The sequence below is a fragment of the Lytechinus pictus genome, chromosome 13 (assembly GCF_037042905.1).
Source record: "Lytechinus pictus isolate F3 Inbred chromosome 13, Lp3.0, whole genome shotgun sequence".
Taxonomy (NCBI): Eukaryota; Metazoa; Echinodermata; class Echinoidea; order Temnopleuroida; family Toxopneustidae; genus Lytechinus; species Lytechinus pictus.
The window spans coordinates 16,008,424-16,024,265 of record NC_087257.1 but is presented as its reverse complement, the minus strand read 5'-3'; the positions used below and the strand labels follow the sequence as shown (position 1 = coordinate 16,024,265).

General features: G+C 36.7%; 1 long non-coding RNA gene across 1 annotated transcript; it reads left to right on the top strand.

Moving 5' to 3' along the window:
* Nucleotides 1-5,419: 5,419 nt before the first annotated feature.
* On the top strand, nt 5,420-9,180 carry LOC129278250 (uncharacterized). Its single transcript, XR_010295560.1, has 4 exons — nt 5,420-5,454; nt 6,817-6,913; nt 7,670-7,829; nt 8,901-9,180. It is a non-coding gene; the product is annotated as an uncharacterized LOC129278250 (long non-coding RNA).
* Nucleotides 9,181-15,842: the final 6,662 nt, after the last annotated feature.

Below are 15,842 nucleotides of genomic sequence, written 5' to 3'. Positions count from 1 at the left end.
CATTCCTCTTTTTTTTCCCACAGAAAAATAATCCTCTCCATTTGTCTTTTTTTTTTAAAGTCTGCCTATAACCTCCCTTTTTTTTCCTTGGCCTGCCCTGGGATAAACTGAAAAATTCGCTGTTTCGGAGGAAATTTTTAACATTTTTTTTTGGTAGGTAGGACCAAAAAAAAAACCCCAGCATTTCTACTAGAAAGCATTACCTTAAAGTGATTGGTTAACATTGGTTTGACTTTTAAAAAATCTGAGCTAGAAGGTCACACTTGTCACCTGTGTCTGTGATATGTTACAAAAATGAAGCCCATAAAAAATTGCGTTCGAAAATAATTATTTAGTGCTTCAAAAATTGAAATATAAAATGACCGGAAACACCATCTTAATTTCATCCCATACACTTATGTGTACTATTTAGGCGTCTATTAGACGCCTATTTACAAAATCGGGGTTTGTCTTGTAGTTTTAGCTTTTCATTCGCAATAATGGTTGTTTTCAGGGTTTATTAGTTCTAATACATGCACTTGTACACATGTTTCATCTTGGTTTGAGAATTTTTTAAAATCGGCTGCTCACAAAGTTAAACAATACCTTTAATATATTCTTTATTAGCATTATTATCACAGACATTGCTCTAAATTTCCGTTTTCTTGTAAGAGCCCTTTGGGCATGCCTGAGCACAACGTACGCCATTCTTAACAATGAAAAAACCCTTTACAGTGTCAACTTGACGCTCCCCCATGACCAGCGTCAAATATTTAACCCTATTTGACGCTTCAGTATCCATACTTGACGCTCCAGTAAAAAGTTTACTGGAGCGTCAACTTTTTATGAAATGCGCTGCAGCGTCAAATATTAAATTTGACGCTGTTTTGGGACTTGACGCTGACGCTGTACCTTTATGAAACGGGCCCCAGATATGACGCCCGCAACATAATCATATTGGCCCGAGTCTTTAGACGAGGGCAATATGGTTCTTTTAAGGGTACCATATTTGATGTTTCCCGAAAGAAGAGCCAGTCAATATTTATATTATTACCTAAGGCTGCACCATGTGTAATTCAAGCTATTATTTGGAACAATGTATAAGCCTGTTTGATTTATAGATTTATATCGCCAGAGTCGTAGACGTGGGTGATATCAATTCAGTGAGGGCGATATATGTCCTTTAGCCCCCAGGCCAGTCAATATTGCTATTATTAACCAAATCAGACATCTAGAGCAAAAATCGTTAAAATATATATATTTTAGAGTTTAAGAATGGAATTTTTTTTTGTCATGTTGAGCAGACTAGGCCTCTGAACTTTACCAGTGTGACGTAATTGAAATGATGCGTCCCTGACCTAGGGACGCAGTATCCAGCGTTGTCTCAACTTGATTAACATAACTGAGCAGTTCAAGGACGCGTACAAAAAAGCGTAGAATACCCGGATGTTAGCTCTGCCTTATTGCCCGCTACGTTTCCACGCATTTTCTCATTGACTTTCCTGAGCGGGCAATAAATTCGTCGGCGGTCATCCGAACCGTCGTATCAGTCAATTTTGGTCAACTAAATTTTTAGACAGCAATTTATTTTATTTTCTGAGATATGAGAGGATTTTCACCGCGATGTCATACAAATTTTTAATAAAATGCGCAAATCCCATTGGAAACGTGTACTGTAGCAGAGCGATGCGATATTTTGACTGACCGCGATTTCAGGGCGCGCGGTCAACCAAACTGTCGTATCGGCCATCTGCGCTGCATTGACTTTGCACGTGAAAGGCGATATGACGTTTTGACTGACCGCGCGCATTGAAGTCGCGGTCAGGGTTGTTTTATTTCCTATTGTGTTTTTGTACAGGGGAAATCTAAACCGCTCAAACCGAAATTAAATGCACGGAGCTCTTTTGCGATATGCTCTATAATTCTTGGTTTTGTGTAAAAATAAGGATACAATTGCCAAGCAATTTTAAGTCGATTTTCTCTGAAATGGGTTTCCAACATACGACGGTCGGATGACCGCCGACGTTTTGACTGACCGCGATTTCAGTGCGCGCGATCAGCCAAAGCGTCGTATCGGCACTGGGAACTGCATTCACTTTGCACGTGAAAAGCGATACGACGTTTTGACTGATCGCGGTCAGTCAAAACGTAGTATCGCTCTTTCCCTATGGCGTTTTTGTACAGGGAAAGTCTAAGCCGCTCAAACCGAAATTACAAGCATGCAGCTCTTTTGCAATATTTACTCGGATCCTTAGTTTTGTGTCAAAAAAGGATACCAATGTCAAGCAATTGTCTTGGTCTTTCCAACCATGTATATTTCTAGCAGTGAACATGTTGTAAAGCTGGAGAACTAAATGTGAACATTAGTTAACTTTAAAGTCGATTTTCTCAGAAATGGGTTCGGATGACCGCCGACGAATTGGGTCCGTGGATAAACAATTGGAAACTTATTGACCGACCATTATTTTGATCGGTGCTAGGTAAAAATGGCAGAGGTAATAATGGCAGAGGTAATAATGGCAGAGGTAAAAATGGCAGAGGTAAAAATGGCAGAGGTAAAAATGGCAGAGGTAATAATTGCAGAGGTAATAATGGCAGAGGTAAAAATGGCAGAGGTAAAAATGGAGGTAATAATGGCAGAGGTAAAAATGGCAGAGATAAAAATGGCAGAGGTAAAAATGGCAGAGGTAAAGATCAAGACATGCTACATCAACAAGGAAAAGACAGAGCCTTTCCGGTTAATATTAGTCTTAATTATTGAACTTGAATTGACTCTTCTCGACGAAATGAGTATTATGAACTAATTAGATATTATATGGATTTTTGTCATCATTTTAGGTCTATACTTTATCGTTCATATGATTAAACTCAGACATTTTCATGCCAAAATGATTTCAATTAGTGATTGATGAAAGGATTTATCTTGGCCAGTTCGTAAATAAAAAACAGCACCTCATCGCATACATATGTAAACACCAATGTGCGCTACTATTAACACACTTAATTAGACATTTCGGGATTTCTTTGAACCACTTGCATAACTTAGATAATTAATTAGCAGAAAAATATATTGGTGGTATGTAGAAAGTTCATCAAAAATTAAGAAAGTGATTAGAAGTTTGAGTTTTTGATCTGTGACGTCATTATACTAGCAGCTTCCCCGTATTTTATGCACCAAAATATAAATTTTTCAATTTTTAATCAGTGGTTCATGATTGCCCAATAAATTCTTTCAGGAGCGGATGTGAAATGATTTGTAGGTTGATATACTTAAGAAAATGACATTTCATTTATAGTTATTATTTCACCATATGTGGGAAAAACTGCTCGGAAATGGCGTCAACGTTAAAATGTAAAATTCTAATAGCTTTTTAAATCTTTGATGGACTCCTAAAACCCCCACCAATATCATTTTAATTTTTTCTGCTATTTCTACAATAAACTTTATGTCAGAGTGAATTTCCCTGTAATGAAGAAAGTATAATATAGGTTTTCCCGTCCAATTTCATCAGAGTTGCATTTAAATTAACGAAAGGACGTTTAAATTCGAAAGATTTAATGTCCACCCTCTGCACACATGGTTCATTTTCATTCATTCAGCCTCCCATTTCGTTCCATATCATTCCTCTGAATTTTGTAGAAATTTAATGTAAAGAGAAATTCGTTCAAATTAATGGCCCAAAGTTGTCATTTAATTTCGCTACGACGGACTGATCGTTTAATTTCGCCTTAAACACCATTTTCATTTTCATTTATCGGCACACATATTTGTAATTTAAATGTCAAAATTCAGATAGCATGTTCTGTGTTCATTTTTTATTACGTTATAAAATATCAATTCAAACTTTTACAAAAAAATCAGAAAAAATAGAAAGATAAGATAAATTATCTTATCTTTCTATTTTTTCTGATTTTTTTGTTCGATTCATTTTATTCCATTATGTTTGATAAAGACGTAATTAATGAAACACTTATAGGATATGGTTGTAAACAGTTATTCTTTTAGTGATTGGTGAGTGGGTGGATGACCTCTGCCTATGGCAGGTGTTTTCTCTTCATCATCTTCTTGTTCTTTTTTTTACATAATTGTAATTTATATTGTGTTGGGGAAGGGAAAAGAGACATAGTATTGACCACCATGACCACAGTCTATAGTTATGAACGTATAACAAAAACGAGTTGTTTTGATGATGGTTTGTCAGATGGATAATAAATTTCAGTAAAATGGTCAACATCCAATTTCAAAGTAAAACCCATTTCCATAATAATTCAATAGAAGTTTAAGAAAACACACCAACGAAAAACACTGTCCATATCCTATACGTAATTGCATTTATGATTTTGAATTCCTAAACGTTCGCGAGGAGGGTATCGGTGCGAATTTGAAAACACTTCTTTAGCTATTTTAATTTGATCATTCTTTATACATGTATCGTATGCCAATAATATTAAATTGAATTAAGTATTTGGCCATTTAAATGTTGATCTTATAGGTCATTCAAATTAGTTGCAAATTGAATTATTACATCATTAAATCGGTTGAAATTTTGACGAAATTGGACGGGAAAACCTATACTTGGAATCAAAATTCAAATTTGATTATTAGAAGAGCGATTTGACATGAGAAGACCGTGCATGTAAGTCCAGGGAAAAAGTAAAAAATACCAACTCAAGTGTTATCAATTTGTTGCAGAAGATCTACAGTATCATTTAAAAATGTTATCCTTTCCATTAGTCAAACATAATTCAAATTTTATTCTCAGAACCTTTCTTATTTAATCTACTGTATGCATGGAGGGGATTTGGGATTTTTGGCATGGGAGTTTAAGACTGACCATTTATACCTCTGTCATTTTTATCTGTGCCATTTTCACCTATGCCATTATTACCGCTGTCATTTATACCTCTGCCATTCTTACCTTTGCCATTTTTGCCTCTGCCATTTTTACCTCTGCCATTTTTACCTTTGCCATTTTTAACTCTGCCATTTTTACCTTTGCCATTTTTACCTCTGCCATTTTTACACCGAGCCATTTTGATCACAGTCATGCGCAAGCAATAATGTATTATCACGGTTGATAATATGGTATATTGAACTCCTAAGTATGCACTATGGCCCGAATTCACAAAGGTCGACTAAAGTTATACCCGGGGTATAAAACGCGTCATTTGACGTCATTTTAATCCATGGACTAAAGTTAGCACCTAGGGGCTAACTTTTGCGATTCACAAAGGTCGACTAAAGTTATACCGGGGTATAAAACGCGTCATTTGACGTCACGACTTAGTCAGCTCTTTGGGGTGGACTAAATCGGTGGGTTAAAGTTAGTCCACTGTTTTAACCAATCAGAGAGCAGCATTTCGATTGCGGAAAAGTTTGCTGCAAGAAAAAAGTTTTTTGGACAGAGACGAGATTCGGTGTGATCGGCTTATCTAAAGACTAAAGCTTCATATTTCACGACTTCGACCGAGATTGTAAGTAAATTACACAATTTTTGGAGCTTAAATCATGACGGAGCCTTCAGTTCCATCTGTAACTATTATTGATAGCTTTAACTTTCCAAAAGGTATACTCGAAAACTTGAAATGGTATCTGAATCATTGTTATCGTCGCGTCTCTAAGCTGCTCAGTCCCAGCCATGTACTTTTGTGTGCGTTCATATCTATGAGCAATTGCAGTGCGAGACGCAATTAGCGTACACTACACAGGCCAGGTAGGCGTGATTGAAAGGTCGATACTATTTGCTAGTTATGTCAGGCAGTGATTTTCGATTTCGTGTGATTTTCATGGAATTTTTGTTGTCTACGATACCCCTGCCACTCCTCCTGGCCCTGCCAACACAGCTATACCCCTGCCACTCCTCCTGGCCCTGCCAACACAGCACTCAGCAGCTGTGTTGGCAGGGCCAGGAGGAGTGGCAGGGGTATCGTAGACAACAAAAATTCCATGAAAATCACTACTGTGCATCTAATTTTGTCTGAGACTGAAGCAAGGCCAAGGCAAGTCCAGGAGAGCAGCAATACAAATAAGTTTTTTTTTAAACACTACAATACAGAGCCGGTCTAACTCAGACATTCTACTCTGGGCTGGCTTTGTCTTGGCTTGGATAGATGGTCAAGCTATGAAGCTTACCTGGTAGCCATGTTAGAGTAAGTCCTACAACATCGTTGGAGTAAAAAAAATATTTTAATAAGGGTCAACTCTAACTTAAGGCTAAGCCCTGATTAAATTATTTTTTGAAAAAATATTTAATAAAGATTGGGTTCCACTCACCGCTGTTTACTCCAACAGCTATAAATGAGCTGATTTTACTTTTACTAAAACTAAGTTTTACTGACCTTCGGCATTGCATTTGCGATCACTTATAGATTTACGGTGTCATCAAAACATTAAAAAATAATGGAAATCCTAGGCCTAATTGATTATTTGAGTAGATCTAACTGAGGTCTAACTTTGAAAATTCTCTCTTTTGGGGGTTATTATAAACTCTACCCCACCCTCTTTGTTTCAATTTTTTTTTCACAAGGAGTCCCAATGTTATATTCACATGAGACCACAGACAAGTGCATTTGATCTTCAGTCCTCTACATTTGTAGTAGACCGATAAATAGGTTTATCTCTGTCAGGGATATGCTCCCCTGAGATTTCATGTGGCTCCGCAGCATACCGTCCCACCAAAAAAAAATCAGAAAATGTTGAACGACTCCTCTGAAACAGCGAATTTTATCAATCTACATTTGTAGCTGCTTTATTATTTTTTTCTTTGATATACCTTGACATTGCAGTATGATTGATGAATAAATATTTTTTTCATTATTTTTTTTCTTCCATATCAGCAACAGACCATACATACTCGGCAGATTGTGCTCAATCAAGACAAAGCAAACATGGCTCACAATTTTGAACTGCTGTGCCGTCTTGCAAGAGAGTGAGGTATGCCTTATCAATTCATATTTGAAAAAAATTAAATGTCATTAAAATGGCCTTTTTTAATAAAATATTATTTCTGGGATTTGAATTCATCATGTAATTGTAAATGTATCATGTGACATGTATGTTACTTTTTCATTCTTGTCATAGAAATTGACAAAAAAGAAGAGGGGGGGGGGGGGACCTTGCTTGTGTGTTATTAACATATATATTTGTCTACTGGTCACTAGGCTTGTTGATCTCCAATTAATCCTGACATTTTGTTGAATATTTATTTAAAAGAGAGAAAGAAAGCATTGTCAGTCTGATGAATGCCGGGGGGGGGGGTAGAAAAAAAGGTTTAATGAGACTTTGATGAAGATTCATGAAAATATGTTATTCGAAAGTCACTCGCAAGCAATAACCTCTATTTGTGTAAACAAAGTTCCATAAAATTAGTGCTTTGCCTTCATTATTAAAGCCAATTGAAAGTGATTCAGTAAATCAGTTTTCATAGAAGCATCTCTATGACGTGCGTGGTTTGATCAATGATGATGATCAGCAACAATTGGCAGGTTTTTTTTCTTCACTTTTACAAGTAGGTAAATAGAAAAGCTACTCATGTCAATTAGAATTTTTATCCTATCTTTTTTTAAGGATTTCTGTATAATCTTTCACATTCTGTTCCTCATTTTAAACACTTTTGAATTAAATGAAATTCAAAGAGTAAATTGCCCATTCATGGTGACTCTTAAACACAATCTTTTAACTTCCATGCAGATTCAGCAACACATAGAAAGACCACAGCATGGATTAAGAGACAGGAAGAATCCATTTGAATACTACGAGGATGAACCTCTCAGAGTGGGGTACCAACAGAGAGAACCACACATTGCCTGTCATGTTACAGGTTTTGACAGGACTTTGTTTTATGTCATTGGTGAGTTTTCATGTGCGAACTATAAAGCAGAGGGTAATTGGGGGGGGGGTCAAATTATGTTCTATGAAAGTGATTTTCCAGGCCAAAAATGATGAGATTTTGATAAAGAATAATTCGACTAGCAAAAACCATCAATATTGGATGGAGAATTATGAATTGATTCAGTTTTAAAGTTTTACATAACTTGGGGGAAACAGTTCTGTGTATCTCATATGCAATATTCATATCCCCACTTGTTCTCTAGTGATCTGAAATCATAATCATTATTTTTTTTCCTCCAGGAATGTAAAAATGGGGTTGACTGCTGATTATATATTTAAGATAGTTATTGCGAGTTCAGAATAATGTAAGGATCAAGGATTGGAAGTATCTAGTCATGAAAATTAAGTTTTATGTTTTGCTTAGCATGCAGATTTTCCATTGAGTAATTGTCGCCAGAGCAAATATCATGGAACCCTTGTACATTCATGTGTGGAAAATGTGTGGATGTGACATCATCAGGCTATTTCTTGCATATTCATGAAAACATGCACATGTTTCACATAAATAATTAATGCAAAACCTAATATTCATTATTAATCATCCAAATTGTATGATTTTTGTTTCTGCTTTCAGCCAGGAGTACTAGTAACCCCTTACAGGGGAGGGGGAGTGTTGGAGGTATTTCACAGAAAGGTTTTTGTCGGAATGAAACATGTAACCCTTTGGGTTGGAAATAGGTGGGGATTTTATTTTTCTCTCATTTTTTACAATGTAGCAACATTTTTTAATACAAATATGTCATATTCAAGTGGGAAATTATCATGAAGGATGATTTATAACCACCCAAAAAGAAATATTGGTATGTCATTTCAGCTTAACAGAGATATTCTCAATTTTGCATGGATTGTTATTGCAGTAGAGTTTTTTTTTAATGAATCGAAGAAAAATCTCTTTAAGCAGTTCCAGTGCATCATAAACATCAGGTCATAACAGAAGCACAATGTTTGCAAACGTAAATGGTAAAGTATCAATTGGCTTTCATATCAATAAACCAATTACATAACATCACTTATCATTCGATAATTAAAGGTACCTTTTAGAAGATGCAAGCAGACGAAGCAACTATATCACAGTCATCCGTGTGCAGAATCATCAAAGATTTTTCTGAGGCAATAGCAAGGAGTAACAGTCAATGAAGTTTCCGATGACGAGAAATTCAAACCACCCAGCGACAATTTGATGATTGCTACAGGTTTCCAAGAGTCATAGGTGCTATCGATTGGGGCCAATCCAGGCCATGTCTGCATCAGGAGTCCTGATGGGGAACAAGCCCTGTACTTAGCAGGAAGAACAGGTCTTCTGTAAATGTATAGGTTGGTATACTCACTCAGTTTTTAATGTGATATTCTCTGTATTCAACACCTACTAGAGGTATGTGATAATGAAGAAATAATATATTGGCCCCTACTACATACTGTCTTTTATCAAGTTTCAATCTTGTTGTTGGTCAAATTTTCTTGTAATTTTATACTCTTAATATGTGAAATAAGACAATTTTAAAGATTTCACTGAAGAAAAAAATATAGATAATCTGCTAACTTTCCTATTGCAGGCGAAATGAAAAATAGGAAAAAAAAATGCATTTTGCTTATTCAGGTAAAGGAGGTATTAATTGCTTGATCAATGAAGATTGTGGCTGTAGTGAGGTCGACAAACAAAAGACAAGCGTAACAAAGGCCTCTACAGGATTTCGATGTTTTAATATGTCAATTCGATATCAAATGCGTACAATCAATCCAATCGAATTGGTCTTAAATCTATTAGTGCTTTTAATCCGTTGATTGTTTTAATCCAATTCGTCCTTTTAATCCAGTTTGAACCAATTAGTACGTTCAATCCGTTGATTATTTAATCCTTTTGAACCAATTAGTTCCTTTAATCCGTGAAAACTGTGGAATCAATGATAAAGAAAAAGGAATCATAAATACCAGCAAAATGAATCATCTTAAGTTACCAATAGAGTAACATCAATTCTTTGGAAAACATGAATAGCCTTGTCTCAACTAGATTCCAAATTCTATATACATATATGCTTACTCATTATAGGTTTGCTTGTTTCAAACTACAAACATAATTCAGTTTTGTTCTCACTACAATTATAAGAATACAAGTATAAATCAACTATCATTCTTGATATATCATATAATAAATGTAGTACAAAATGTAGTTTCATGTATAACTAATCAGTCTTATTTGATTACAAGGGGATGCAATGAGCCTGGTATAGCTTGTACATACATTATACATACTACATACACATTATCATTTGTCATTATGAACCAAGAAAAAGATCTCTAAAATTTCACTTTATGCTTAAACCATAATAAGAAATACATAACATAAAACATTAACTAACCTCTTTGCTTGCTTTCTCGAGTAAATTAAATGTCTTCTGAGCCAGGATGTTTCTGATTTTGAAGGGCAAAATCCTGGTCCCTCACACAACCCAATGTCCAAAATTCAAATGCACTGTCATGGTGCTATGTAAGTGTACTCATTGACTAAGGGAGTGCTAGATACAAATGTGTTAATCAGGTAGTGCAATAGTGAAAGTATATATACAAAAAGTGCTAAATCACTTCTGCGCTAATTTTGGTGTGCTAATTTATAAATTTAGATGTACTTTCATCACATGGCTCCTTTAAATTAAATATTAATTTACCTCAAGAAAACATCCGCAATGAATAAATCTAAATTTAAGTACTTTATAGACTACATACATGTATACTTCTTAAAGATAATTTTACGCTACTAGACTAAGTACACATGAACGTTTCCTCGAAAATTTTCACTAATCACATTTCCTGGCTGTGTAATCATACCGTTAACCATAAGATGATACTATATACAAATGATGAGAAACTCAAACTACATCTTTCAAAACATGATAAAGAAACATCGATATCGCAAAATGTCATATTTGAATTCTAACAGTAATTTACGAGCGTAAATCCAATTCAAAGGTATCGTAGTACTTGAAAGGCTTTCAATGTAAAACAACAAAAATTACTTTTTTCCAGCATTTCACCTTTCCTTTTTTTGGGGGGTATATAGATAAAAACATTAAGTTCACACAATCTCAACCTTCAGAAATTTGACCATTTCAGGAAGTCAATAAGTATTCATAATCAAGAAACAAGTCATTTTAGGTAAAATATGAACTTAACCTCTAATCTAGTCCCTTTCCTCTATTTTCATGGAATATTTATCTAAACCAAGAAAAAAGGCTTTTGCCAAAAAGGAAGATAAGCGTCGTTTTAAATTTTATAGTCTTAACTTCAGACATCATATATATATGTAAAGATTCAGACCTCGATGCATGTGAGATACTGTACGTGTATATACGATAATTTGTATCAATAACAAATATAATAAAAAGAATTATATAGTATACCATATCTTAAATGAATTCAACTTGAATTCAGTCAAAACTTATGTTTTAGATAATTTAACACTATTCCTTGGAAGATTTCAACATTCTATGATATATACTTTTTTATGCGTTCTTCCTGCTCATTATATATATGAAAATATTGAAATATTCTAGAATACACACAAAGTCATCTTTGATAAGTTTAAATACAACTGAAAACAAACATGTTCTCGAGACTTTCTCCACTTTGCATTTTTATAAAACTTTGAAAATATGCAATATACAAATTGTTGATTTTCTTCTGAATGAAAATGAAGAGAAGCATTAGTCTAAATTCCAGACTAATGTATGTTTGATCAAATTGAATTTTGGTAAATGATATTCAAGAATGTGTATGAAAAAACAACATGATTAAGCAATTATTCTGCAATAATCAGACTCATTGTCTGAAATTCACGAAGCAATATAGTCTTTAATCAGACTCAGAATGTTTGAAATGACAGTAAAACCTAAGTTTGACTTCAAAATTTTAACACAGTCAATTTCTATTTCTATAACCTACAAATTGATGTATTCATATCTTATTAGTAGTCTAGAGTTCAGTCTGTGCTCGAGAGCTCTCAAAGAGAATTTTGATGAGTTATAGTCCAGATCAAATCATCAAATAAACTTCAAAATTATCAGATCCTGTATGAGCATTTTAGTCTTTCTTAATGAGTCACGTTGGCTCCTTGGCTGGGAATTATTCCTGGTCTTCACTCGGAAGAAGAAGAACTAGCTTGTGGATAGGACGATCAAGGTAAGTCACTGGGTTACTTTGTCTTCCCACATTGTCTAATTTTCTGTCTCTTACCATGACCCTAACCTTACGAATGTAGTCATCCTTTGATTGATATAGTTCAACGATTCTTCCAAGAGGCCAAACATTGCGAGGAGTGTTATCGTCTTTAATAATCACCACATCTCCTATTTTCATGTTGCGATGTGGCTTGGTCCACTTCTGTCGCGACTGAAGCTGACAAAGAAACTCCTTCTTCCATTGACACCAGAATTCATTATGACACTGAAATACAATTGAGATGGTCAGGTGAGTTTGAGGGAGGATGACAGGATGCTTGCTTTCAAATGAGAGGTCAGATCTCCTCAAACGTCCTCCAACTCTAAGGATGCCATCATCATCTATAAATGGTTCAAGACGACAGAAGCGACTGGTCTCCTTGCAATGACGCCTTCTTTCTCTTTCGTTGTGAGACTTGCTGATCTCTGATGATTTCGCTTCATCAAATGTCCTTCTCTGAATCAGTCTCATGATTTCCTTCTCTGCACGAAGAAGTAGTTCAGTAGTCAGAGGTTCCATCACAACTTTCTTGACATCTTTCCCATCTCGTCTTGCATAGCAGCATCTCTGTAAGTATGATTTGAGACGGAGGCAGTTCGCCACAGCTCTCTTTGCCCGATACCAATTAGAGAGATGATCAAATCGTCCTAACTCGAGCTCATCTACATGTACCTCTTTTACTAGGGCATGAGCGTTGCTTTTCACTTCATGATCTTTAGGAATGACAGTAGCTTCTTCCTCAGTCTCTTCCAGAATCTCCCTTTCCATAAGCCTAACAAGCTTCAAGTCGTTCTGTGAATAGGGTTCCTGCTTCTCATCAGGAGTAAAATCAGCCTCGAGAAGTTGGAAAGCATTTAGAGGGGTAATCTCTTCCTTCGCAGTAGATGGATGCAGGATCACTTCCGAGCGATGACACTTCAACTGTACCTCCTCAGGTACAATTCGTACAGTTGTGCGATGATTCACACAGATGGGATCATTGTGACTATCAACATGCCCTGTGTTCACTGTCCCAACAATGCTCCATCCTAGATCTGTCTGGACTGCATAGGGCCCCCTTTCGTCAGGAGAGTGGATGACAGCACGGGGAGCTAAAGCCTTGGCACAGTCGTAGCCGATCAAGAGTCCAATTTCAACATCCTGAAGAGGAGCAATCATATCGGCAATCCTGGACAAGTGTTTGAAGGATCTCGCTGTGTCAGGAGTAGGAATATGATGTCGATCTGCTGGTATAAAGTCTCTTGTATAGCTTGGAGGGAGACTAATTACCTTCTCGGAGTTGTAGTAAGCCTTCACTTTCAATCCAGTCACCTTCTCACAAGCTATTCTCTCATTTGCTTTTGTCATTGTAGAAAGCAATAGGTGCATGTCTATGCCTCTGATGCCCATTGCTTCTTTGGTTTGTGTGAGAATGAAGGATGTATCGGATTGCGTGTCCAATAGTGCATATACTAGTCGCTCCTTATCATGACTGGACTCGTGCGATAGCCATACCGGAACAATCATCGATGACTTCATAGAATTACTGGAATCTGACTGGGAAGCATGAGAATTTGATTCCAGAGCTTCATTACTGCTCCTCTCTCTGTTAGTAGCATCCAATCGCCTTTCCTTCCATTCATCATCATGTAGAGCAGTGGGATGCTTTCCTTTACATACAGAGCATGTATCTCTTTTCTTGCAACTCTTTGACATGTGTCCCTTTCTCAAGCAACCAAAGCAGAGACCATTGTCCTTAATAGTCTGTCTTTTCTTCTGCGTCGTTTCGGAATTGAACGAGGAACATTCAGCAATATGGTGTTGACCCTTGCAGAAGACACATGACAGATATTTCTTCTCAGCAGAGCCGTCTTGGTGATTGTGTGTTCCAGTCTGTAAAGATCGAGAAAGAGTTGACCACTTCCTTTCCTTTGAGGTCTGCAGAGACTGAAGAGAGGTGACGGGATCACAAGCAACAGTTGCCTCTTCGTCAATGAACTCTGTGAAGATGGCAAACGGTGGAAAGGTTTTCCAATCTTGTCTCCACTTAACAACCTTCCTTCCCCATTTCACGACTAGCCATTCAGGGAGTTTCCTCAGTAGGTTTCGATTTTCTCGTTCGTCATCAAGATGATTCAGGTGGGGAACATACTTGGATGCGGCGTCACATTGTTTCAAGAAGTCTCCAAATCTCCTAAGTCCAAAGGAATCTCTTGATCCAACCTTGGGCCAAGCATCCAATTTGTCTCTGTAAGCATTTGAAACTACAAATGGATCCCCATATCTCTGTTCCAACGCTTCCTTCGCATTAAGGTAACATCTGCCATCGCCGATCATAGAGTAGCCTTCTACCAAGGATTTCGGCTCACCTGTCAGGTATTTCAAGAGAAAGTAGAACCTCTCTGCCATAGGAATTCCACGATATTCGATCAATGCATCGTAGCTTCGCCTCCATGCCGTGTAGTCAAGGGGGTTACCTGAGAAAATCCCAGGCTCTGGAAGAGGAAGTCTATTTAAGGATAGCAACTCTTTCAAACTGTTGGCGAGAACATCATCATTGCTGGACTTTGGTTCTTGTCGATGACCAATCTTAGTCGCAGGGCTTTCCGAAGGTGGAGCAGGGTTGTTCGTCTCAATGATGGGTTCCATTGAAGGGGCACTGTTACCTCCATTAACTATACTCTGAACTCGAGGAGGAACTGACACTTGACGATCAACCCAGTCTTGAATTCTCCCTCTGGATGATCGGGAACCTGACTTAGACGAAAGCGTCCCACCTTGCAATCGAAGAATAACTTTCATTGTTTCTCTCATTAAAGATGAATGTTCATCTTCCATGGTTTCAAGTAGATCTTCACCATCATCAAGATCTGCTGAAGGAGCTATAGCTGCGAGTTCTTCCTGAGAAGAAATGGCCTTGTCCATGGCTTCCTGTACTTGATTACGGGATTCTTTAATCATCACAATGTTGACATCGTCTTCAACTATAAGCTGTCGATGCTTATTTGCCCTTCTCCTCCAAAGTCGAATGGCATCTCTCCATGTCTTGACTGTGACGTCTGCTTTATACTGCAAACCCTTCTCAGTGGGCATTCTATCCCGTCCATTCTCAACTCCTTCTGCCATGATTATTCCCAAATAGAAGATTTATGGTGAAAGAATTGAGATCAATCAATCACGAAGATTTCATTCATCGTGTCGAACATTGAATATCGAAGTTCCAGATTTGCATTCGAATTGTTCCGTAGCTGGAAAAATTCACAAAGCCCATTGAACTGCGAGGATGTTTGATCGTGTCGAAAGAAGAAATTCACGTCGAAGAATTCTCGCTGCCCAAAGAGTTTTCACTGTGGCTGTAGTGAGGTCGACAAACAAAAGACAAGCGTAACAAAGGCCTCTACAGGATTTCGATGTTTTAATATGTCAATTCGATATCAAATGCGTACAATCAATCCAATCGAATTGGTCTTAAATCTATTAGTGCTTTTAATCCGTTGATTGTTTTAATCCAATTCGTCCTTTTAATCCAGTTTGAACCAATTAGTACGTTCAATCCGTTGATTATTTAATCCTTTTGAACCAATTAGTTCCTTTAATCCGTGAAAACTGTGGAATCAATGATAAAGAAAAAGGAATCATAAATACCAGCAAAATGAATCATCTTAAGTTACCAATAGAGTAACATCAATTCTTTGGAAAACATGAATAGCCTTGTCTCAACTAGATTCCAAATTCTATATACATATATGCTTACTCATTATAGGTTTGCTTGTTTCAAACT